This window comes from Oncorhynchus mykiss, chromosome 1 (genome assembly GCF_057628025.1).
Source record: "Oncorhynchus mykiss isolate SJ-2025 chromosome 1, ASM5762802v1, whole genome shotgun sequence".
In the NCBI taxonomy this organism is placed as follows: Eukaryota; Metazoa; Chordata; class Actinopteri; order Salmoniformes; family Salmonidae; genus Oncorhynchus; species Oncorhynchus mykiss.
Genome location: NC_143022.1, coordinates 57,265,086 through 57,292,574, shown reverse-complemented (window position 1 = coordinate 57,292,574; position 27,489 = coordinate 57,265,086). Strand labels below are relative to the sequence as shown.

The 27,489-nt window shown below is 45.4% G+C and overlaps 1 protein-coding gene across 4 annotated transcripts in view; it reads right to left on the bottom strand.

The window, feature by feature from the left end:
• LOC110532453 (reelin) overlaps window positions 1-27,489 on the bottom strand; it is a 297,868-nt gene that overhangs the window by 161,220 nt on the left and 109,159 nt on the right. The gene's annotated exons all lie outside the window — the stretch shown is intronic.

The window sequence follows — 27,489 nt, the reverse complement described above, 5'->3', positions numbered from 1 at the left end:
CATATTACGTTTTTCAAAGGGGCAGGAGAATCACAGAGGGGTCAACTTGAAGTAACACTAATGGCTTTTATTAAAATTTTTACATTGCAAACGTTGACAATTATTTTTCATGCCACGAGAGGCACCGGATCTTGGAAATTGGGTTCTGGAACAAAATTGTAAAAAACTGAGAGGATCTGGCTCAAGTTAAGCACTGGTGCCCCTCTCTTGGCAGTGGATGCATTTTTTCTGTGTTAAAGTTAATTTCTTGCAATTATACATATTACAAAGTGAAAGTGTTTTGCAACTCTTCACATTTTGCCATGGGGCAGAGAACATTTTGCAGTTTTAAAGAAACTGTCCTGTAAAAATCTCACTTTAAAAAGTCCAATGCAGCTGTTTTTATCTCAAAATCAAATCATTTCTGGGTAACAATTAAGCACCTTACTGTGATTGTTTGAAATTAAAATGGTCAAAAATAAACAAAAATTGCTTCTTAGCAAAGAGCAATTTCTCAAGCTAGAATTTTGCTTGGACTGTCTGGGAGTGGTCTGGGTGGGGAGGGGAAAACTGAAAACTAGTTGTTATTGCAGAGAGGTTTTGAACTCTCTCTTATTGGCATATAAAATCAATTACTTGTTGATGTCACCAGGCAGGCCAAAACTCCATCCCATCAAAACAGACTTCTTTCAAACAGCTCTTGCACTAAAAGGGCATTATCATAATTTTCACAATTTCACAGAATTATCCCAACCTCAGTGTGGAAATATATATGAAACACAGGAAAAATCACATTTTTGACTTTACTTTGAAAGTTCGTATTCTGATATCTTTATTGTTCGATATAAAAGACACCAGCAAATCAGCTCAAAGTGATTTTGATTTTGGAAATCTGTTCCAAGGTATTCCCATGTGTAATAGAGAGGTATAGCCCCTTTTGAAAATATTCACAACCCTAGACTTTATCCACGTTTTGAATTTAATAGTAATTTTTTTGTCAACGCTCTACATAAAAAAATGTTAACAAGATTTTTATAATGAATGGAAAATAAAACACAAATATATCTTGATTAGATAAGTAGTCAATACATGTTAGAATGACCTAAGAGCTTTGCACACCTGGATTGTACAATATTTTTCCATTATTATTTTTAAAATTATTCAAGCTAAGTCAAGTTAGTTGTTGATCATTACTTGACAGCCATTTTCAAGGTTTTGCCATAGATTTTCAACTACTTTAACTACTAACTTTAACAAAACTTTAGCCACTCTGGAACATTCAATGTCGTCTTGCTAAGCAACTCCAGTGTATATACTTGTGTTTTAGGTTATTGTCCTGCTGAAAGATGCATTTGTTTCCCAGTGTCTGTTGGGATGTTGCCTGTGCTTGGCGCTATTCCTTTTATTTGTGTCCTAAAAAAAACTCCCTAATCCTTACTGATGACCATAACTTGATGTAGCCACCACCATTCTTGAAAATATGAAGAGTGGTACATCACGTTTTGTATTCAGAACAAAAAGTACATTTCTTTGGTGGCTTACTGCAAACATGTTGCATGTTTTGGAATACTTCAATTCTGTACAGGCTACCTTCTTTTCACACTGTCTATTAGATTAGTATTGTGGAGTAACTACAATGGTGTTGGTCCATCCTCAGTTATCTCCTATCACAGCCATTAAACTCTGTCACTGTTTTGAAATCACCATTGGCCTCCCTGAGCGGTTTCCTTCCTCTCTGACAACCTAGTTATGAAGGGTGCATGTATCTTTGTAGTTTCCATCAAAAGTGTAATAAATAATTGCACCATGCTCAAAGGGATAATCAATGTCTTTTCTTATTTTTTTACCATCTGCCAATGGGTGCCCTTCTTTGTGAACCATTGGAAATTCTCCCGGGTCTTTGTGCTTGAATCTGTGCTTGAAATTCACTGCTCTCCTTAGGGACCTTACAGATAAGTGGGAAGTACAGAGATTGGGTTTTCATTTAAAAAAAATCACACTATTATTGCAGACAGAGTGAGTCCAACTGTTTATGTGACTTGTTAAGCACATTTGTAATCCTGAACTTATTTAGGCTAGCTATAACCAAATGTTAGAATATTTATTGACTGAATAAATTTTGGCTTTTCATTTTTCAATCATTTGTAAACATTTATGCGGTATTGTGTGTAGATTTAGTGACACAAAATATCAATTGAATCCATTTTAAATTCAGGCTGTAACACAACAAAATGTGGAAAATGTCAAGGGGTGGGAATACTTTCTGAAGGCTCTGTATTTGCGATTATTTGCAAATGTAAGCAAGGTTTAAAAATGCAATTTGCTTTGTCAAATATTATGTGTGTTTGGGCTTCTTAAGTCTACACATAATTTGCAATTAGCTTCTAGCCCCTTGACCATCCTCTCAAGAAAACAATCAGCTTTGGGCTGAATCTAGATGGTGATCCCTGCTGTAGATGTTTGCTGGTCTCGTGTGGTCTCGTGTATCGCACCAGTCAGTAGCTTTGTTTTAGGGTGTCAGCATACTACACAAATCTTGCAGTCTTGCACCAGAATCCAGCCTAACTAACACAATTCAATTTTCCGGATTTTTTTTTTTTTTACTCTAGCCTCCATTGTTTTAGTAAGCCTAATTCTTGCCATCCTACAAGGGTAAAAACTCAACAGATTATGATAGAGACATGACGTTTTGGACCATTGGTTTTCTTAGAGGATTATCTACACTTATTTTACCCATTGGTCAAAAGATGCCCTATCAAGTGCACATTATCAAACCTATCAAAAAAAATCCTAAATTCAAGCACCAAACTCCTTAGCAAGAGGTAAAAATGTAAAGCGTTGCTCTAGATTTTTTTTTTTATGCAGCTTTGTTGTTTAGTTAGGACAATTCTGATGAAAAGTATATGGAAAAGTGCCCTATTTTTTCCTTTTTCTTGTCACTCCTGTTGGCTCCCCAACACAGAGATTTGTGCTATCTGATTAGTTCAAAGTCAAATTGTCAGCCACTGACGAGCAGGGCAAAACTACAAGTAGAAACGGCAGGCTCGTCGGTACGCAGCAGGCAGTCTGACTGGAGCCCCAATTTTCATGACTTGTGACTTGACTATTAGTGACTTGGACTCACCAACTTGCACTTGGACTGAATAGGCTACTATGATAAGCAAAATATTAGCAGCACTAGATGCGCAGTGCAGAGAGGCTTCTCTTCTGTTCAGCAGTGGGAAGGATGACCCACACAGGGTACACACAAGCAACATCAGCTGGTGAGTTGTGGGGGAGCTGTCACGAGTCCGACCGAGGGTGTTTCCCTTTCCCGGGCAGGTGGCGCTCGGCGGTCGTCGTCACCGGCCTATTAGCTGCCACTGATTGTTTTTCCTTCCCCTCCTTGTATGTTGAGTGGTAGCACCTGTGAATGTTTAATTAGTTTGTCTTTATTAGACAGCCGGCCCGCCTGGTTGTTGTGCGGGATTATTTCTATGTAAACCTTCGGCTCTGTGGTATAGGCACGTGTTAGTGTCCGGTCGGGATTGTTTCCCATTGTACATTTTGATTCCCTGTGTTTTGGGAACGTAACGTTTTTGTGAGCACCCTGTGGTGCATTGGTGCGATTAAAAGACGCGCAGCATTGAACTCTCTGTCTCCTGCATTTGACTCCACACCCACGACACCCGGAGCATTACAGAATCCCGCACCTATCAAATTGATGGAGTCAGCAGGAGCAGCAGCCAACCCTCTCCCATCGATGGAGGAACGGGTTCTCCACCACACCACCGTTCTTCATCGGATCGGATCCGCGATGGATCAAGTGATGGAGAGAATGGACAGATGGGAGAGGAGTGGGCTCCTCTCTCCACCTTCGGCACCCACGGTTCCGGACTCCCCATCTCCCGACTCCAGCACCCTCCGTCTGACGCTACCGAGGGCTTATGATGGAGCGGCGGCGGGTTGCCAGGGGTTTCTGCTCCAGCTGGAGCTATTCCTGGCCACCATCAGACCCACTCCCTCAGGAGAAGAGAGGGTGAGTGTCCTCATCTCCTGCCTCACGGGTCGTGCCCTGGAATGGGCGAACGCGGTCTGGAATGGTCCAGACTCAGCGCGGGAGCACTACCCAGAGTTTTCCCGTCGCTTCCGCGCCGTGTTTGATCACCCTCTAGACGGCCGAGCGGCGGGAGAACGACTATTTCACCTCAGGCAGGAGAGGAGGAGCGCCCAGGATTACGCGCTGGAGTTCCGGACCTTGGCAGCCGGATCTGGGTGGAACGACAGGGCCCTCATGGACCACTACAGGTGTAGTCTCCGAGAGGATGTCCGCCGGGAGTTAGCGTGTCGGGACACCACTCTGTCACTGGATCAGCTGATTGACATGTCCATTCGACTGGATAATCTGCTGGCTGCCCGCGGGCGTTCAGAGAGGGTCCTGTGCGTTCCACCACCCAGCCCCTCCGCTCCCATTCCGATGGAGTTGGGAGGGGCTGCGCCGAGGGGTACCGGAGGAGGAGGCCTTCCCTGCACCAACTGTGGTCGGAGAGGACACACGTCTGATCGGTGCTGGGGGGGTCCGTCTGGGAGTAGAGATGGCAGGCGGAACGCTTCTCGGTCACCCCAGGTGAGTCAGCATCAAACTCACCCAGAACCCCCTGTTGGCCACATGTTTGTCTTAACTTTTTTCCTTCGCTTTTTTCCCTCTTCCCAGCATAGGGCGCTCGTCGATTCAGGCGCAGCTGGGAACTTTATGGATCGCGGACTCGCCCTTAAGTTAGGGGTTCCGCTGGTGCCGATAGATTCTCCTTTCCCCGTGCACTCCCTAGATAGCCGGCCATTAGGGTCAGGGATGGTCAGGGAGACCACGGTCCCACTGGACATGATGACGCAGGGGAATCATAGGGAGCGTATCAGTTTCTTTATTATTGACTCGCCTGCGTTTCCAGTGGTGCTGGGGACTCCCTGGCTGGCCCGGCACAATCCTAAAATTTCGTGGAAACAGGGGGTTCTCCAGGGGTGGTCAGAGGAGTGTTCTGGAAGGTGTTTGGGAGTGTCCATCGGTGCCACGTCGGTGGAGAGTCCAGACCAGGGTTCCACGGTGTGCATTCCCCCCGAGTATGCCGATTTGGCAATCGCTTTCAGTAAAGTGAAAGCGACTAAATTACCACCTTATCGACCGGGAAGGGATTGTACGATAGATCTCCAGGTAGACGCTGCGCTTCCCAAGAGTCACGTGTACCCGCTGTCCCAGGAGGAGACGTTGGCAATGGAGACATATGTCACGGAGGCGCTGGGACAGGGGTACATTCGGTCCTCCATTTCACCCGTCTCCTCAAGTTTCTTTTTTGTGAGGAAAAAGGAGGGAGGCTTGCGTCCGTGTATCGATTATAGAGGTCTAAACGCCATCACAGTGGGGTATAGTTACCCTCTACCTCTCATCGCTACGGCGGTGGAATCGTTCCACGGAGCGCAGTTCTTCACAAAACTGGATCTCAGGAGCGCGTATAGTTTGGTGCGTATTCGGAAGGGAGACGAGTGGAAAACCGCATTTAGTACTACATCAGGCCACTATGAGTACCTCGTCATGCCGTATGGGTTAAAGAATGCTCCAGCCGTTTTCCAATCCTTTGTAGACGAGATTCTCAGGGACCTGTGCGGGCAGGGAGTGGTGGCTTATATCGATGACATTCTGATCTACTCGGCCACTCACACCGCGCATGTGTCTCTGGTGCGCAAGGTGCTTGGTAGACTGCTGGAGCATGACCTATACGTCAAGGCTGAGAAATGCGTGTTCTCTAAACGAGCCGTCTCTTTTCTGGGATATCGCATTTCCACCTCGGGGGTAGTGATGGAGGGTGACCGCATTAGGGCCGTGCGTAATTGGCCGACTCCGACCACGGTAAAGGAGGTGCAGCGTTTTCTGGGTTTTGCCAACTACTACCGGAGGTTTATCCGGGGTTTTGGCCAGGTAGCGGCTCCCATCACCTCACTGCTGAAGGGGGGCCCGGTGCGTTTGCAGTGGTCAGCAGAGGCGGACGGAGCATTCAACAAGTTGAAGGCGCTGTTTACTGATGCGCCCGTGTTGGCGCATCCGGACCCCTCTCTAGCATTCATAGTGGAGGTGGACGCGTCCGAGGCTGGGGTGGGTGCCGTGCTATCACAGCGCTCGGGTACGCCACCAAAACTCAGACCCTGCGCTTTCTTCTCAAGGAAGCTCAGCCCAGCGGAGCGTAACTATGATGTGGGGGACCGGGAGTTGCTAGCGGTGGTTAGAGCTCTGAAGGTGTGGAGACACTGGCTTGAGGGGGCTAAACACCCCTTTCTCATCTGGACCGACCACCAGAATCTGGAGTATATTCGGGCAGCTAGGAGACTTAACCCACGTCAGGCAAGGTGGGCCATGTTCTTCACCCGGTTCCGATTTACTTTGTCTTATAGACCGGGCTCCCAGAACGTGAAGGCTGACGCACTGTCCCGCCTTTATGACACGGAGGATGGGTCCACCGAACCTACTCCCATCCTTCCCGCCTCAAAGCTGGTAGCCCCAGTGGTATGGGAGGTGGACTCGGACATCGAGCGGGCGTTACGGGCTGAACCCGCGCCTCCTCAGTGTCCAGCGGGGCGAAGGTACGTGCCGCTTGGTGTTCGGGACAAACTGATTCGGTGGACTCACGTCCTACCCTCCTCGGGTCACCCTGGGGTGACGAGGACAGTGGGGAGCCTTCAGGGGAGGTATTGGTGGCCTACGTTGGCTAAGGACGTTAAGGGTTATGTCTCCTCCTGTTCAGTGTGCGCTCAGAGTAAGGCTCCTAGGCACCTTCCTAGAGGGAAGCTACAACCCCTCCCTGTTCCACAGCGACCATGGTCACATCTGTCCATAGATTTCCTAACCGATCTCCCGCCGTCTCAGGGGAACACCACGGTTCTGGTAATTGTGGATCGGTTCTCTAAGTCCTGCCGTCTCCTCCCGTTGCCCGGTATCCCTACAGCCCTACAGACTGCGGAGGCGTTATTCACCCATGTCTTCCGGCACTACGGGGTGCCGGAGGACATCGTTTCTGATCGGGGCCCCCAATTCACGTCCCGGGTATGGAGAGCGTTCATGGAACGTTTGGGGGTCTCTGTCAGCCTGACCTCCGGTTATCACCCCGAGAGTAATGGGCAGGTGGAGAGAGTGAACCAGGAGGTGGGTAGGTTTCTGCGGTCGTATTGCCAGGATCGGCCAGGGGAGTGGGCACGATACATTCCCTGGGCTGAAATGGCTCAGAACTCACTACGCCACTCCTCTACTAACGTGTCCCCTTTTCAGTGTGTGTTGGAGTACCAGCCGGTCCTGGCACCATGGCATCCGAGCCAGACCGAGGCTCCTGCGGTGGAGGAATGGGTACAGCGCTCCAAGGAGACCTGGAGGGCCGTCCAGGAATCTCTACGACAAGCGAGTGGACGGCAGAAGAGGAGTGCTGACCGCCACCGCAGTGAGGCCCCCGTGTTTGTACCGGGGGACAGGGTCTGGCTCTCGACCCGAAACCTACCTCTCCGCTTGCCCTGCCGGAAGCTGGGTCCGCAGTGTGTAGGGCCCTTTAAAGTCCTGAGGAGGATAAACGAGGTGTGTTATCGATTACAACTCCCTTCCTATTATCGTATTAACCCCTTGTTTCATGTGTCTCTCCTCAGGCCGGTGGTAGCTGGTCCCCTGCAGGACAGTGAGGTACCGGAGGTCCCTCCCCCCCCGCTGGACATCGAGGGGTCCCCGGCGTACACGATCCGGGCCATTCTGGACTCAAGACGCCGGGTGAGGGGCCTGCAGTACCTCGTGGACTGGGAGGGGTACGGTCCGGAGGAGAGGTGCTGGGTACCGGTGGGGGACATCTTGGATCCCTCCATGTTGAGGGATTTCCATCGCCTCCATCCGGATCGCCCTGCGCCTCGTCCTCCGGGGCGACCTCGAGGCCGGTGTCGGCGCGCTGCGGGAGCCACGCGTCAGGGGGGGGGGTACTGTCACGAGTCCGACCGAGGGTGTTTCCCTTTCCCGGGCAGGTGGCGCTCGGCGGTCGTCGTCACCGGCCTATTAGCTGCCACTGATTGTTTTTCCTTCCCCTCCTTGTATGTTGAGTGGTAGCACCTGTGAATGTTTAATTAGTTTGTCTTTATTAGACAGCCGGCCCGCCTGGTTGTTGTGCGGGATTATTTCTATGTAAACCTTCGGCTCTGTGGTATAGGCACGTGTTAGTGTCCGGTCGGGATTGTTTCCCATTGTACATTTTGATTCCCTGTGTTTTGGGAACGTAACGTTTTTGTGAGCACCCTGTGGTGCATTGGTGCGATTAAAAGACGCGCAGCATTGAACTCTCTGTCTCCTGCATTTGACTCCACACCCACGACACCCGGAGCATTACAGGAGCGATGAGTGTGGGCAGGCAGGCTTCGCTCCGGCTCCGATCATACACATCGACTCTCTTACTTCCCCATAGCTAACCAGTCACCAGCCTTCTAGTTAGCTTGTCGTTGACTGGTTAAGAAACACAAACTGATTTACGAAATAAAAACAATAACATTGAGTTTAATAGTAAAACAGTAGTCTAGCTGTTTCTCTCTCTCCCCCTCGAGTATAAAGAAGTAAGCTGTCTTTGAATTTGTAGTCTCTCACAACTCTCCCACTTTCTCCGCTGTATATACCATAGCCAGGTTTTGACAAGTCTCCCTCTTTTCCACGGAGAAAACAGCTTGTTTCTGAAGTTATGACCCATACTACCGGTGCAAAATTTGTTTTTGCCACATTTTACATTCATAAACCATACCGAGGGCCGTTCTAAAACTAGGCTTACTTGCAGACGGGACAGCTAAACATTTGTTTAGGCTACACCTTGTTGGCTGGCTAGCTAGCTAACAACCTGGTAACTTTACCAATAACCTATATGCAAACATTTGGTGGTAAAGAAAGAAGGGAAGCTAAATTGCTTGCAGGAGAGTGGCGTGCCATGCTTCATACACAATGTGTTCCAGTGGTACAGATATCTATTATTTATCCAGATGTGGAGAGGATCTAAAGCAGTGGTCACCAACCTTCCCTCCATCCGGAGCTTGACGTCGCCGGTCTACTAACCACCGGTCCTGGCAATCTGCACTCTATTCCACAGTGGACTGTGCAAAGAGGTCCAGACCGAGTTGGCATGTCGGGATGACAACATCGCGTCCAATGGCTATCCACCTCCTTCGAGCTCGCCAGTGTCTACCTCGCCACTCACCTCCCTCCTTTGGCTGTCCTGAGGCAGAGCCTGAACCCATGGATGTAGGGACCACACACCTCTCCGCTGCAGAGCGGCGTCGATGGAGACAGCTGGCTCTGTCCCTATTGCGGCCAGGAGGGGCACCAGCTTTAGTGGTGTCTGGTGTGCCCCAACCCAGAGTTCACTAGAGCAGAGGGGTGGCCCCGTGACCTTCCATCTCCCAGGGTAGGCGTGAGTATTCTACGCCAAATACTTTAAGATTCCTATGGCTGGCTGTCCCTCAAGTTTGGTCTCTACAGCTCTAGTGGACACCGGTGACGTTGGGTACTTTATCGACCAGGTCCTCACATTCAGGGATGAGGCAACTTCATATCCGTTCTCCTCTCCTTTTCCTGTTAAAGCCCTGGATATGCGTCCATTGGGATCCAGCACAATTATGCACATCACAGCACCATCTCACCCTCACCGTGGGACCCAAGCACCAGGAAAGCCTTCCTCATCATCACCGTACACAAAGTAATCCTCGGCTTCCCGTGGCTCCAACTTCATAACCTGGCTGGGACCTAGGATGTTGGAGGACCTATTTTATCCCTCTCTCTCTCTGGTCTGTCTATCACATTCCAGGTCACTGAAGTACAGCAGGTCTTCCGGCACTATGGCCTTTCTGAGGATGTAGTTTCCGACCGTGGTCCCCAATTCACTTCACAGGTCTGGAAAGCCTTTATAGAGAAGCTGGGGGCCACGGTCAGCCTCACATATGGGTTCTGGCCTCAGCCTAATGGGCAGGTGGAGAGGACCAACCAGGAACTGGGGAGGTTCCTAAGGAGTCACTGGCCAGGCCCAGCAGGGGGAGTGGGCCCGGTTCCTTGCCTGGCGGAATACGCCCAGAACTCACTTCGTCACTCCTCTACCGGGCTGACTCCCTTCAAGTGCATCCTGGGATATCAGCTGGCCCTGGCTCCGTGGACTCCGAGCCAGACCGAAGCCCCTGCAGTGGATGAGTGGTTCTGGAGTATAGAGAAGGTGTGGAACGCTACCCACGTGAGCCTCCAGCACACCGTCCGAAGGATCAGGCGGACCACCACCACAGGCTCCCGTGTTCCATCCTGGTGATCACGTCTGGCTCTCCACCAGGAAACTCCAGCTCCGCCTGTTCTGCCAGAAACTGAGCCCCAGGGGTCCTCCAGAGGGTCAATGTGGTAACATTGTTTAGGGGTATTGTCACACCTACTCTTGCTCCCTCTGGTGCTTGACGTCACCGGTCTACTAACCATCGGTCCTGGCAACCCACATTGCGCACACCTTGCAACCATCATTTCACACCTGCTCCCCATCGTTAAGCACACATGGACTTCCTCACCACACTGATTCCTCTCCCTTCATATAGCCCTCAGTTGCCTCAGTCATCAGGCAGTATTGGTTTTGGTTACGTTCAGTACGCATCTGCTGTTTTGTATTATCTTCATGTTTATTATTATTAAACTCGCCTTCTGCAGCTGTTTCCAAACTCCCTGCATATACGTTACATCAGTATGTTGTAGGCCCAATACATTATCACATTATCAATTTATTTGCTGTGCCTAGTTAAAGGTTAAATAAATAAAAAATAAAATCACCACATACTGGCTTTGCTTGAATGACCCTGCAAATGAATTGTTGTGGGACAATTTCAAAATATATATATTTCAAAAGTTTAGGTAGGCAATACAGATCAGTTGTTGTATTACTTGTGAGGCACAGCTGAGTGAGCATTCATTTAAATAATTAGCTTTTTATTTTTTACTGGGCTGATGATGCCTGCATCTGATGGTCAATCTCAGGAGAGAGACTAAGAGAGCAGCAGACTGATGGTCTGTCTCTCAACATCCCTACGCTCTCCCTGCCAAAAAGGGACACCGTCTTCCAGCTTATGGTAAAACTCGAGTTCACCACATTATTTCTGCCTCATGCACAAATTATTATTTTTAATCCTATGAACAGAGAAAGTTGAATATTTCTCAATATAAAAACAGATCCAAGTCGCGAATAATAACTCAAATCTATCGATACACGGTCTTACTCCGTTGCAGCTGCACTGCTGGTTGACACATTTTATGGCTTGTAAAAGTGTTGACAGTGCTGAGTAACAACTTAAACACGAACTCACTCATTAAAACAGCAGCTCTTTCTTTGCTGTATTTGTCGACAGTCTCTCTCTAGTCATGGTTTTAAACGTTTTATCTCACAGTATTAACGTTTCTTTTACGCCATCTACGTTACTGCAGACACGGTATTCTGAGCCATCCGATTGGCCAGCAGTAGGCCTATAGTGCACTTGATTTGCATTCCGGGCCTGCCGGGAAGGCAGAGTGTGTACCTTCAGACACATGAAATGGTTCAAAATGGGAAAACTTCACCTACCCAGGGCACTGGGGACTTGAGATGCATCTCGTCAAGAGGTACAGTAACTAAAATGTCTATTGTCCAGGTCTTTATTATGTGTCAGAACTTGTACTGTACACCCTTGCATGTTAACTAAACTAAAACACTTTTACTTTCACTATAATTGTATCTTAAATACAGTTAATACAGTTCATTCTAACCTCTGTTGCTCAAAAGTCAGCCGAGTTCTCGCTCACAGATAAGTGGTGTAAGACAGTAGGCCAAATGACCAGACAGAGCAGAGATGTGGTATAAGACAATGTAATACAGCTCACACGTTGGTATAAGACAGCAGCAGCTGGAGTAGAGAATGACACACCAGAGAGGAGGACGTGGCATAGAGACAACAGTGTAAAGAGATACATGATGTCACGATGAGTCATAGGGTGGTGACCTGACCTGCTTCTCATAAATGAGTAACCCCAGTAAAAGACACTGATACAAACACATGCACACAAACATATCAAATGCCCTTAACAAGATCCAGCTTGACAACATCCTTATGGGCAGTCAATTGTTGGTATCACAGAAACTGAGATTAAAGTACACTGCATGACCAAAAGTATGTGGACACCTGCTCGTCGTACAACTCATTCCAATATCATGGCCATTGATATCTGGAGTTGGTCCCCCCTTTACTGCTATAACAGTATCCACTCTTCTGGGAATGCTTTCCAGTAGATGTTGGAACATTGCTGCGGGGTCTTGCTTCCATTCAGCCACAAGCAGTAGTGAGGTCTGGTACTGATGTTGGGTGATTAGGCTTGGCTCACAGTCAGTGTTCCAATTCATAGATGGGGTTGAGGTCAGGGCTCTGTGCAGGCCAGTCAAGTTCTTCCACACCGAACTCGACAAACTATTTCTGTATGGAACTCACTTTGTGCACTGGGGCATTGCCATGGTGAAACAGGAAAGGGCCAAACCCAGCCATCCGCCAAACCCAGATTCATCTGTTGGACTACCAGCTAGCGAAGCGTGATTCATCACTCCAGAGAATACGTTTCCACTGCTTCAGAGTCCAATGGTGCAGAGCTTTACACCACTCCAGCCGACGCTTGGCATTGCATATGGTGATCTTAGGCTTGTGTGTGGCTGTTTGTCTATGGAACCCATTTCATGAAGCTCCCGACTAACAGTTCTTGTGCTGACTTTGCTTCCAGAGGCAGCTTGGAACTCGGTAGTGAGTGTTGCAATTGAGGACAGACGATTTGTATGAGCTACGCTCTTCAGCACTCGGCGGCCCCATTCTGTGAGCTTGTGTGGCCTACCACTTCGCGGCTGAGCTGTTGTTGCTCCTAGAAGTTTCCACTTCAAATAACATCACCTACAGTTGACAGGGGAAGCTCTAGCGGGGAAGAAATCTGATGGACTGACTTGTTGGAAAGGCGGTGCCAAGGTTGAAAGTCACTGATCTCTTCAGTAAGGCCCTTCTACTGCCAATGTTTGTCTATGGAGATCGCATGGCTGTGTTTGATTTCATACACCTGTCAGCAACGGGTGTGGCTGAAATAGCCGAATCTACTAATTTGAAGGCGTGTCCAGATACTTTTGTTTATACAGTATCTGTCTATCAAGCTGTTTTATCATTTATATACTAACTCTTAGTTACTGAATCTAAGAGCCAGAGGTGGAAAAAGATTCCGTTTTAAATCCCAGTAAAAAATGATGTCCACATTAAGAGTTTTTTGGAAGCAACACTAGGACCTGATAGAAAATCAAATTAAATGTGTCAAGTCTTGTAAAAATCAATCGCAGGGCTATCGAGGTCAAAGTCATGAAAGACATGAAGCCATAAATATCCCAGTGGTGGTCTATTTCCTGGTCAGCCATTTTATTGCCTGGCTAAGTCAGCATGTACCTATATTGTACTGCAGTATCACAGCAGGCCCATCAAATCTACTGTCCCTGTGTGTATGTGTGTGTGTGTGTGTGTGTGTGTGTGTGTGTGTGTGTGTGTGTGTGTGTGTGTGTGTGTGTGTGTGTGTGTGTGTGTGTGTGTGTGTCTTTAAACTAATCCGTACTGGCTATTTACAAGATGTAATAGCTTCCAATCATGTCCCAAATTAATCCTCCCTGGACCAAATGAAGACATTACTGAAAACATTACAACTTTGGCGCTGATCCAAATAGAGAATCACTCTCCCAGACACTCAATAAACTTGATATGCACGCACGCGAACACACAAAAACACAAACACTCTGGGCTTGTCAGAGAGGTAATTGCAGTCAAAATGAAAGACCCACTGAAATACTTCCTCAGTCTAGTAGGGATTGCATCAGTGAGACATATTATCGCTGTTCTCTAAATGAAACAATTGTAGCAGGGCTGTGTGGAAACTCCATTTGTCACTGTCACTCCACAACACGACACAGCAATCTCCAGGACAGACTCCTCTTTTCTCCCCCAACACACTCTGTCAAGATGGCATGGCATAGCACAACGAGACACAACACCGTGCAGCACAACAGAGAGAAGAGGAGGGCAGTGGAGAGGAGGAGAGAGGAGAGCAGAGGAGAGAAGCGGAGAGAGGAGAGGAGGGGAGGGGAGAGAAGCGGAGAAGAGGGGAGGAGAGAAGCAGAGACCAGAGGAGAGGAGGAGAGCAGAGGAGTGGAGTGGAGAGGAGAGGAGCGGAGGAGAGGAGAGGCACTTCTTCTCCTGCAACCCTCTTCCACCCCATCTCTCCTCCTAAACTCCTTGCCACCCCACCTCACTCTCTCTCCCTTTTGACCCCCCCCCCCATAGAGGCTGTGGTTTTTATGGGTGTCAAAGTATTTACATCATTCATCTCATCTCATGAATAATGAATACAACCCCTCATTCATTAATAACGAATCCATGTTGCTGGGGTGATGGTGGGGAGAGACCAAACACTTAATCTTATTCAGACATCTAAATTGGTTAAACATTAATTTGGATTTGTACGTGTGTGTGTGTAGGCATGTGTGTGTGGTATTTTCATGAATAAATGATGTGTGGTGATGAACAGCGGGTGGGGATGTAGGAACAAGCCTCTTTAATATTTACTAAACAGAAACACAGAGTCAGGTTGCACTAACTAACAAGACATGAGAGCAACACAGCATAGCACAGTGCTCCACAACCTGAACAAAGGTTATGCAAATATTCCTTTTAGAAGTCTGTATATCTTTAAATCAGGTTGGGAGAGACACACAGAGAGAGACAGGCAGAAAGGAGTTTAGCCCCTCTGTCTATCTGAGCAAGGAGAAGAGTGTGTGATCGGTGCAACTCCACAATTGCGTCTGTCCTGTCGGTACACTCTACTGGAACCTCAGTGTGTGTCTCATTACAGGACACACATACTGTACACACACACACACACACACACACACACACACACACACACACACACACATACTGAACACCTAAACATTCATTTGAATGTTTTGGGAGGGAAAGCAATTAAGGGCTCAAACATCTCAGAGTGTATGTGTGTGTGTGTGTGTATGAGTGTGTGTGCATGCGTGTGTTTGTCCTCCTCTGATTGTAGAACAGCAATCATTCATCTTCTGAAAAAGAGTGTCATTCTCTCATTAGTGAAGGGTGTGCAGATCGGAGAGAAGGGGGACGAGGAGAGGAGGATGGAGAGGAAGGAGGAGTGGGCATTTCAAAATAGTTGAGAAGAGAAAAGAGAGACGTATGAATTAAGTTGGAAGGAAGGAGGGGTAGATAGAAGGTAGGGAAGAGGGGGAGAAACGGAGGACAGGGGGATGGAGAAGGAGGTAAAGATAGTGTATACAGAGGCGTCATGCCTCTAATATACAGTGCATTCGGAAATATTCCGATCCTGCCCCTTTTTCCACATTTTGTTATGTTACAGCCTTATTCTAAAATTGATTAAATACATGTTTTTCCTCATAAATCTACACACAATAACCCATAATGACAAAGCGAAAACCAGCTTTAAGATTTTAGAAAAAACAGAAATACCTTATTTACGTAAGCATTCAGACCCTTTGCTACGAGACTCGAAATTGAGCTCTTGTTTCCATTGCATCCTGTTTCCATCGATCATCCCTGTGGTAACTTCAATTGAAATTCAATTGAAATTCAATTCAATCTCCCTCGATTGGTCTGTTTGGCCAGGCGGCCAACTCTAGGAAGAGGTGGTTCCAAACTTCTTCCGTTTAAGAATAATGGAGGCCATTTTGTTCTTGGGGACATTCAATGCTGCAGACATTTTTTGGTACCCTTCACCAGATCTGTGCCTCGACACAATCCTGTCTCGGCATTGAAGGTCCCCAAGAACACAAAAATCAAAAAAACTGTTTTTGCTTTGTCATTATAGAGTAGTGTGTGTGAGATTGCTGAAAACAAATAAATGTAATTGTTTTTAGAATAAGGCTGTAATACAACAAAATGTGGAAAAAGCCAAGGGGTCTGAAAACTTTCCGAAGGCACTGTATATATATATATATATATATATATATATATATTCTCTCTCACTGTAATATTACTATCCACCTAGCAATTTTATGAAGTTGGCTTTAACTAGCCCAGATAGGTTCTCAATCTCTCAAACTCATAACCAGCTACGGGCTGGGCGCCTGCAGGCTGACCTCAATTGTCAGGTGAATGGTGTTTCCTCTGACACGTTGGTGCGGCTCGCTTCCGGGTTAAGCAAGTGGGTGTTAAGAAGCGGGTCATGTTTTGAAGAACGCCTGGGGAGAAAAAAATACAGAGATACGCGTGGACAGCAGTGGGCTAAATGTCTGCCATTTTTTGGTGTTTTGTGTAACAGGTGTTTCTTTCCATTCAGCCCTGTTTGGAGACTGGATATATGTTGTGAGTGGATGAACGTTTGGAGCCCTTTGTAGTGATTGTTTGACAATGAGATGAAAACATCATGATTGGTTGTGTTTATGCCACAATAAAAGGTCATATATTTGAAAAGTTAAATGACAAATCTTTACGGCTAGGCCCACAGAGATCCTATTGAATTAATAGGGATTATGTATTTATATGATTAGGCCCATAAAATGTATTGCTGCACGTGCACATCTTAATTAATTTTTTAACTAGGCAAGTCAGTTCAGAACAAATTCTTAATTACAATGACGGCCTACTGGGGAACAGTGGATTAACTGCCTTGTTCAGTGACAGAACAACAGATTTTTACCTTGTCAACTCGGCCCATACTGGCCCAACACTCTAACGACTAAGGCTATCTGGGAGATGGTTGGCAAATCACCTGCTTGTTAGTACAGGATCAGGAGGAGTGGAGGAGCTTCACTCTATTAACAATGGAATTGTTGATACATGCATGTTTCCATTTTGTTTTCACCTCATCTGTGATGCCATTAGAAAGGAGAGGAGATCTAATGTGAAAAAATGAGCCTCAGAAAATGTTATTTGTTCCTTAGAGAGCTATCATTTTGAGACGAATTGGGACAAAGGAAGGGGAGAGGGGTTAGTCTACCTATCTTTACAGGGCTATCAGAAAAACTGCACTTGTGATGATTTGTGGTATCTGTGTCACGTTCTGACCTTTATTTCTGTTGTTTTGTCATCATTTAGTATGGTCAGGGCGTGAGTTGGGGTGGGCGGTCTATGTTTGTTTTTCTATGATTTGGGGAATTCTATGTTTCGGCCTAGTATGGTTCTCAATCAGAGGCAGGTGTCATTAGTTGTCTCTGATTGAGAATCATACTTAGGTAGCCTGGGTTTCACTGTTTGTTTGTGGGTGATTGTCTATGTTAGTTGCTTGTGTCAGCACAGGTCTCATTATAGCTTCACGGTCGTTTATTGTTTTTGTACAGTTTACTTTGTGTTTTTCGTCATCTATTAAATGATGCATTCACAACATGCTTTGGTCTGCTTCTTACGACGATCATGACAATCTGGGTTGTCAATCAAACGGTAAAAACATATGTGGGGCCACAAACCACATGTGGTCACAGAGAAAGAGATGTCGACCAATCACAACCCCCTCTCCCTAGATGATGGTCCCATTTAATTTTCTAGTGTCCGTTTAATTCAAGTAAACAGATACTTTTTAAAATCACATTTCTATTTCATCGGGAGTTGATAATGATCTAGACTCTGACAGCAGGTGTGAGATGACAATAGACAGAAGCATGGTTAATGTGTGGAGTCGGAGTGTGGGGATAACAACTGAGCAGTGCAGGGGGACTATTGATTTGAACATGGTGTCTGGGGTAAATGCAGGGTTCATCAAACAATCTTGAATTAAACAGTGTTTTAATGATGAGGAGGGAAGATCATTTAAATTATTTAATGCAAATATTTAATGATGTTATGTTAAACTGACTGCAGGGGGGACTTCACTGATTGGCTTAACCGAGGCAAGAAATCAATATGATTGGTTAATGCCTCAGGAGATGAGGTCTCAGGGTTAAACAGGCCACCTGTCAACCTCTCACAATGACCTATATGACCTTTAACGGTTTAAAGAAATTATTAACATTCTGCTCTCAAAAATTATGATCCAAATATTGGTAATGAACTTATTTATATATCTGACAACCAGAAGTGTCATTTGAATTAGAGAACTGAACCCTCAACCTTGGCTTTCCTAACACCACGCTTTCAAAAAGTGAACGACACAGTATCCTGTTTCACCCAGCACCGTGCTCACACAGCCCAGCCCAGACTGCAGCAGAGAACAGATGGCAGAATCATCATCAGCACAAAATATGATCCATTTATTTTAATTTAGCACTAACAAGACAAACACCTCTGTGTGTGTTTGTGTGTGTGTGTGTGTGTGTGTGTGTGTGTGTGTGTGTGTGTGTGTGTGTGTGTGTGTGTGTGTGTGTGTGTGTGTGTGTGTGTGTGTGTGTGTGTGTGTGTGGCTGATCTTCTCTCTCAGGCACCAACACGCCCCACAAATACCTCCTGACATGCAAATTAAGGAGAATATAAACAGAGCGCTCCAAATGAGACATCCATCAATGACTGAAGGTTCCATCCGACTCAGCATCAAAATTGTTAATAGGTTTAATAACAATTCTAATAAATGCAAGAATTGGACAATGGATGAAGATACTCCAAAGTGTTTGAATTGTTAATGAAATATAGCACATCAATATAGCACATAAAACATTTTACTGGGATTTTGACGGGAATGTCACAGTTTATTTTCTTAGAACGCACTCATATACATTTTGTAATAGTGTCAGGAATTTATTTTATATTTTGTGTTAAAATAAAGAAAAATATATATGCCTCATTTGCAGAAATACACTTGGTGTATTTGCATTTATGAAAATATTAACATAAAGGGGTGGGACAGGGCTTCAACCACAACAACTTCCTTAGTGCAGGAAGGCCTAGACTGTCTCGACTTCCTCATTAATTACTGTTGTGTTCACGTTCTGTTGCATAATTCAACAACCTGGAAAGCCTTGGGTTCATACATGTTAACATCAGAAACCTCCTCCCTAAGTTTCCTTTATTCATTGCTTTAGCACACTCCGCCCACCCTGATGTCCTAACCGTGTCTGAATCCTGGATTGGGAAGGACACCAAAAATTCTGACATTTCCATCCCCAATTACAACATTTTCCATCAAGATCGAACTGCTAAAGGGGGCGGAGTTGCAATCTACTGCAGAGACAGCCTGCAGAGTTATGTTCTACTATCCAGGTCTATTCCCAAACAGTTCGAGCTACTACTTTTAAAAATCCATCTCTCCAGAAATAAGTCTCTCACTGTTACTGCTTGTTATAGACCCCCCTCAGCTCCAAGCCGTGCCCTGTGAATTGATTTCCCCCATCTATTGTCCGAGCTCGTACTGTTAGGTGACCTACACTGGGACATGCTTAACACCCCTGCTGTCCTACAATCTAAGCTAGATGCCCTCATACTCACACACATTATCAAGGAACCTAGCTGGTACAACCTCAAATCCGAAAACATGGGCACCCTCATAGATATCATCCTGACCAACTTGCCCTCTAAATACACCTCTGCTGATTTCAACCAGGATCTCAGCGATCACTGCCTCATTGCCTGCATCCATTATGGGTCAGTGGTCCCTCATCACTGTCAAACACTCGCTAAAACACTTGAGCGAGCAGGCCTTTCTAATCGACCTGGCCCGGGTATCGTGGAAGGGTATTGACCTCATCCCGGCAGTAGAGGATGCCTGATTGTTCTTCAAAAGGGCCTTTCTCACCAACTTAAATAAGCATGCCCGTTTCAAAACATTTTGAACTAAGGACAGATATAGCCCTTGTTTCACTCTTGACTGCCCTTGACCAGCACAAAAACATCCTGTGGCGCACTGCACTAGCTTCGAATAGTCCCCGCGATATGCAACATTTCAGGGAAGTCAGGAACCAATATACACAGTCAGTTAGGAAAGCTAAGGCTAGCTTTTTCAAGCAGAAATTTGCATTCCGCAGCATTAATTCCAAAAGGTTTAGGGACAAGGTACAGTCCATGGAGAATAAGAGCGCCTCCTCTCAGCTGTCCCCTGCACTGAGGCTAGGAAACACTGTCACCACCGAAAAATCCACGATAATCGAGAATGTCAATAAGCATCTCTCTACGGCTGGCCATGCTTTCCACCTGGCTACTCCAACCCCGGCCAACAGCTCTGCACCCCTCCAGCAACTCCGTCAATCACCGTATTCTTATCGGTAGACTAAACAGCCTTGGTTTCTCTAATAACTGTCTCGCCTGGTTCTACTTCTCAGATAGAGTTAAGTGTGTCAAATCGGAGGCCCTATTGTCCGGACCTCTGGCAGTCTCTATGGGGGTGCCGCAGGGTTCAATTCTTGGGCTTACTCTTTTTTCTGTATATATCAATGTTGTTGCTCTTGCTGCGGGTAATTCTTTGATCCACCTCTACGCAGACGACACCACTCTGTATACATCTGGCCCTTCTTTTGACACTGTGTTAACAAACCTCCAAACGAGCTTCAATGCCATACAACACTCCCTCCGTGGCCTCCAGCTGCTCTTAAATGCTAGTAAAACTAAATGCATGCTCTTCAACTGATCGCTGCCCGCACCTGCCCGCCCGTCCAGCATCACTACTCTGGACGGTTCTGACCTAGAATATGTGGACAACTACAATTACCAAGGTGTCTGGCTAGACTCAGATTAAGCATCTCCAATCCAAAATTAAATCTAGAATCGGCTTCATATTTCGCAACAAAACCTCCATCACTCATGCTGCCAAACATACCCTCGTAAAATTGATTATCCTGCCGATCCTTGACTTTGGCGATGTCATTTAGAAAATAGCCTCCAACACTGTACTCAGCATATTGGATGCAGTCTATCACAGTGCTATCCGTTTTGTCACCAAAACCCCATATACTACCCACCATTGCAACATGTATGCTCTTGTTGGCTGGTCCTCGCTACATATTTGTCGCCAAACCCCCTGGCTCCAGGTCATCTATAAGTCTTGCTAGGTAAAGCTCCGCCTTATCTCAGCTCACTGGCCACCATAGCAACACCCACCCGTAGCACGCGCTCCAGCAGGTATATTTCACTGGTCATCCCCAAAGCCAACACCTACTTTGGCCACCTTTTCTTCCAGTTCTCTGCTGCAATGACTGGAACGAATTACAAAAATCACTGAAGTTGGAGACTTGTGTCTCCCTCACTAACTTTAAGCATCGGCTGTCAGAGCAGCTTACCGAATGCTGCAGCTGTACACAGCCCATCTGTAAATAGCCCACCCAAACAACTACCTACCTCATCCCCATACTTGTTTTGTTCTGCTCTTTTGCACACCAGTATTTATACCAGTATTTAAACCTGCACATCCTCATCTGCACATCTATCACTCCAGTGTTAATTGCTAAATTGTAATTACTTTGCCACTATGGCCTATTTATTGCCTTTACCTCCCTACTTCATTTGCACACACTGTATAAAGATTTTCTATTGTGTTATTGACTAAATTTGTTTATCCCATGTGTAACAATGTGTTATTGTTTGTGTCGCACTGCTTTGCTTTATCTTGGTCAGGTCGCAGTTATAAATGAGAACTTGTTCTCAACTGGCCTACCTGGTTAAATAAAGGTGAAATAAAATAAATTAATTTTACAAGTGTGTCAATAGCAGGATACACTCAGATTAAAAATCAACAGGCTTGGCTCTAGATTACATCTATCTAAACATACTTTATATTGTTTGTTGAGATCAGACATAAGATCACTAGTGTTCATTTTCGGAAGATGTTTTCATTTCAGTGCATCTAATTGTTAACATTAGGCTGCGAAATTTTGCAGGTTTTTGTTAAAAATCGAGCAAAATTTAAACGTCCTGCTACTCATGCCAGGAATATAGTATATGCATATGATTAGTATGTATGGATAGAAAACACTCTGAAGTTTATAAAACTGGTTAAATCATGTCTGTGACTATAACAGAACGTGTGTAGGAGGCAAAATCCCAAGGAAAACTGTTCACAAAAAACACAAAAAAATATCCCTCCGCCAGTCTTTGTATTGTCTATTGCAAGGGAAAATAGATAGCGTCCAGTTTACAATGCCTACAGCTTCCACAGGATGTCGCCAGTACTGGTAATTGAGTTGAAATGTATCCTTGGTAAAATGAGGAATAGGCACTTCCTGTCGTCGAGTACACAGGAGGAAGTTTTGATAGAGAAAATATGGACCATGATTTCAAGACTTGCTGCTATTGAATACAGATCACCCCGTGACCAATTTGATCGATTATTAACATTTACTAATACCTAAAGTTGGATTACAAAAGTAGTTTGAAGTGTTTTGTCAAAGTTTATAGGCAACTGTTTTAATAAAAAAAAATGACGTTGCGTTTTGGAACGGTGCTTTTTCATGGATCAGACGGGCTTCATAAATGGAAATTTTGGGTATACATGGACGGATGTAATCGAAAAAAAAGACCCAATTGTGTTGTTTATGGGACATATAGGAGTGCCAACAAAGAAGCTTGTCAAAGGTAATGAATGTTTTATATTTTATTTCTGCGTTTTGTGTAGCGCCGGCTACGCTAATTATTTTGTTTACGTCCCCTTTGGGTATTTCGGGGTTGCATGCTCTCAGATAATAGCTTCTCATGCTTTCGCCGAAAAGCATTTAAAAAATCTGACATGTTGGCTAGATTCACAACGAGTGTAGCTTTAATTGAGTACCCTGCATGTGTATTTTAATGAAAGTTTGAGTTGTATCGAGTACTATTAGTTGTCACTCTGAAATTTCCGCTGATGTTGATCCCTGTACAGGGACAGCAGCCATAAAAGGTTAAATTATTACTTCTTTCAATTCCACAAAAAATGAACACCCATCAAAATGGAGTTCTCTTTCATCTCATGTAAGTGTCGAGACAGATGTGTTAAATCACAGACAAAGCTTTAGCATATTGATGCAACGAAAAGAAAAATGGATTCCATTGACCCCATTGCACCCATTACCGGGGCGTGTTTGACAGGTCATTAAAAACATTTCCGCAGTCGTAAATTTAACGGGAAAAAGATACAGACACAAGCAATAGCATGAAAGAGTCGCAGGAATATAATTTAAGCAAACAATCTAGCGAGATGTTTTTTGTTTCTGGTGTGTGTCTGCCGTTGTCTTTAGTTTTACACCTCCTTTATTTTACAAGTGCGTCTGACCTGCTTGGGTTTTGCATAAACGTGCACAACACACACACACACACACACACACACACACACACACACACACACACACACACACACACACACACACTTTAAATATGAACACTTATATAAAAGCAAGCATGCACACAGCAGGAGCACACATACCCACACCTCTCTCCCTGGAGGAGCACTTTGGGAGTAAGGCTCACAGCATGCCATCACACATACTCACACCCCTCTCCCTGGAGGAGCACTTTGGGAGTAAGGCTCACAGCATGCCATCACACTTACCCACACCCCTCTCCCTGGAGGAGCACTTTGGGAGTAAGGCACACATGCAGTAATTAATGCAATCTCCAGCCCGGCAGATGCATGCTTGTGTGTGTGTCTGTGTGTGCACAATAACACTCCCAACACACAAAGACAGGATGAGAAGAATGTATAAGTATTTTGTTCTACCAGCTCTCACAGTAGCACGGTAGAATTAGACCTTCATCCATGTTTCTTAAAACCTTTTTGTGATAGGGTGTTTTGTGTTTGCATTTTCACTTTTGGATGAATAGCTTGCACAGAGTGAACTGCCTCCTACTCTGTCCCAGATGCTAATATATGCATATTATTATTAGTATTGGATAGAAAACACTGAAGTTTCTAAAACTGTTTGAATGATGTCTGTGAGTATAACAGAACTCATATGGCAGGCGAAAACCTGAGAAAAATCCAACCAGGAAGTAGGAAATCTGAGGTTTGTAGTTTTTCAAAGCTTGGCCTGCCAAATACACAGTGGGATATGGATAAAGTTGCACATCCTACGGCTTCCACTAGATGTCAACCGTCTTTAGAAACTTGAATGAGGATTCTACTTGAAAGGAGGGTCTCATGAGACCTGTTTGAGTCAGTGGTCTGGCAGAGTGTCTCAGGCTCGTGACGCGTGCTCCCGAAAGAGTTACCTTTCGTTCCAGTGCTTTTCTTCAGACCTAGGAATTCTCCGGTTGGAACATTATTGATGTTTTATGTTAAAAACATCCTAAAGATTGATTCCATGCATCGTTTGTTTCTAAAGGACTGTAACAGAACATTGAGTTTTTGTCTGGACGAAGTGCCTGCGCCTCATGAAGATGGATTACTGGGCTGAACACGCTAACAACAAGTGGCTATTTGGACATAAATGATGGACTTTATGGAACTTTATGGAACAAATCAGTCATTTATTGTCGAACTGGGATTCCTGGGAGTGCCTTCTGATGAAGATCATCAAAGGTAAGTGAATATTTATGGTGTTATTTCTAACTTCTGTTGACTCCAAAATGGTGGATATTTCTCTGGCTGGATTGGGCTCTGAGCGCTGTTCTCAGATTATGCTTTTTCCGTAAAGTTTTTTTGAAATCTGACACAGCGGTTGCATTAAGGAGAAGTCGATCTTTAATTCTGTGAATAACACTTGTATCTTTTCAATGTTTATGAATCACAACATTACTGTACGTAACGCGCCAATGTAAACTGAGATTTCTGGATATAAATATGCACATTATCGAACAAAACATACATGTATTGTGTAACATGATGTCCTATGACTGTCATCTGATGAAGATCATCAAAGGTTAGTAATTCATTTGATCTATATTTCTGCTTTTTGTGACTCTTATCTTTGGCTGGAAAAATGGCTGTGAATTTTTTTGACTTGGCTATGACCTAACATAGTCAATCATATGTTGTGCTTTTGCTGTTAAGCCTTTTTGAAATCGGACACGATGGGTAGACTAAGAAGAAGTTTCTTTCATTTGCTCCGAATGGTTTAGGTAAGGGTTAAGGTTTAGTTTAGGCATAAAAAAAGTAATATCACTTGATTCAAACTTACAACCTTTGGAATCAGAGGTACATCAGAGGCAGATGCTTATGCCCACCCACCATACCAGTCCACAACGCCCTAGCAAAACCAAAACTTACTTGAATGCGACAGCGCTCACTGTTGCTTCTAGTGGTCAGTTTCTACATCATCTCCCAATGTCCTCAGACATGGATGGATGTCGAATACTGACTTGTATCATGGGTGACCTGCCTGATTTTGTTGCCTGCCTTATTTGATCTTATATTAGAGAAAGCACACACCTACCCCCTGGACCTTTTCCTACACACACACTAATTCACACAGATGTCTGGGGCAGACTGGGTTGCAGACTGGCTACTCTCTCTCTCTCTCTCTCTCTCTCTCTCTCTCTCTCTCTCTCTCTCTCTCTCTCTCTCTCTCTCTCTCTCTCTCTCTCTCTCTCTCTCTCTCTCTCTCTCTCTCTCTCTCTCTCTCTCTCTCTCTCTCTCTCTCTCTCTCTCTCTCTCTCTCTCTCTCTCTCTCTCTCTCTCTCTCTCTCTCTCTCTCTCTCTCTCTCTCTCTCTCTCTCTCTCTCTCTCTCTCTCTCTCTCTCTCCCTCCCTCCCTCCCTCTCCAAGGCCTCTCCTCTCCCTCTCCAAGGCCTCTCCTCTCCCTAAGCAGTATAATTACAGCCACACAGCAAACTAATTTCCTCCACAGTAACGTCATAACACTACATCTCTCAGTCTGTCTGTCTGATGGCAATCTGTCACCAGGAACACTCATACAATATCGCACATAAAACTGTTACTGGCTTCATAGTAATGCATGGGAGAGGCACCTCAGCTCTAGCCTTGTGAAGGACGCAGGTTAGGCTATTACAGGTATTTAATTCACACATGTCACGTCGGTATGAAGGATCCGGGAGACAGACGCAGGAATGCGTAATATGGGTTTTTACTTTACCCAAATTACGACATGCCGTGTAAGGGCACAGGGACGAAGACCAAACAAAATGCTGGGTTGAAACCCAAGCAAAAGAGAGAGGAGTACCTTGAATAAATAGCACACGCGCACAATGATTAACACACGGGACGAGACCTATAATCATCTGCACGAAAGCCAAAAGAAAGCCAAAAGCACACAGCACAGGTACTCACACGCACCAACGGACATTGGAACAATAATCGACAAGACCATGAAAACCAAAGGGCACATATATACAAATACTAATCAGTGGGAATAATGGACAGGTGTGCATGATTCAGTGACTTGTGGACAGGATGGTGCAGGGTATGGGATAAGGGTGGAGGTGAACATTTGCACCGAATTGAGGCATTATAGGTCCAGTAAAATTTTATTCAACAAACTCTGATGGGAATGGATTGAGAACCCAAGACACACCAAAAAAGAACACTGAGAAAACAGATCCAAACTGTTTTGTCTGAAGTGCTATAGCGGATGATATGACATCAACCAAAATGACAAGTCAGGGGCCTGGGACATGAGCTGATTTTTCCTGGGCCCCAGCCTGTGGAGCATGGGGCTTGCCTGCTGCCTTCGCCCCAACTTGGCTCACTAGACCTGGGCTGTCCCGTGCCAGAGACACAGGGTGCTGGTTTCGACAGGAGCTGTAATCTGGAACCGGGTCTGGTGCTGAGAGAGCTGAGTGGTCAGACAGAGGGATAAGTGGCTGAGTGTGTGTATAGCAGTCCGGAGACTGCTGGAGTATGACTGTCTGACTTTGATAAGGTCATCCTGCTGGGGCCCGGGCCCCTATTGTGATACACTGAGGGCCTCCTGCAAGCCCGCCTGTCATCTCTAGCACTGGCACGGTGCTCTTAAGGGATTTTAAATCTACCACACCCCTTTTGAATTAGATGTTGATATTTAAAAATGGTCCTTTTCTCTATAAAATGTCTTACACGACTACCTACATTTGTTTTCATAACATTACACATTTATTTTTAACCCTATAAAATTAAATTGTCTGATGGCGCGCAAGTGGAGAAAGAGAGTCTTCATACACGCTCATTTGTTTCCACATTTCCTCTCCTGGCCTCCGCTACTCGATGACCTTTTACCTTTTTCAAAATCAGGCAAGAATAGGGCGAATTCTCCCAGAGCATTGCAGAAACAGATGGAAAACTTGAGGAAGACAGAAAGAGATGGAGAGAGTTTTACAGTCACGAGAGAAAAAGTGAGAAAGAAAGAGAGAGAAAGAGAGAGACATAGAAACATTGTGAAAGAGAAAGAGAGAAAGAAAAGAAAGAGAGGAAGTGAGTGCGATCAAGCATAAGAAAATGTCAGCTAGTCCACAGGTCTCAGGTGGTAGGTAGAAGTAGGTAGGTACTGGAGGTACTGAAGTAGGTAGTAAGACATCAGGACTGGCTCTTTAACTCCAGATAGCATCTATCATGGCCCAGTCCTCTAACTTCCCTCAGAGTCCAGAGCACACAGTTAGTTAGCTAAATCACAACTCCGCCCTG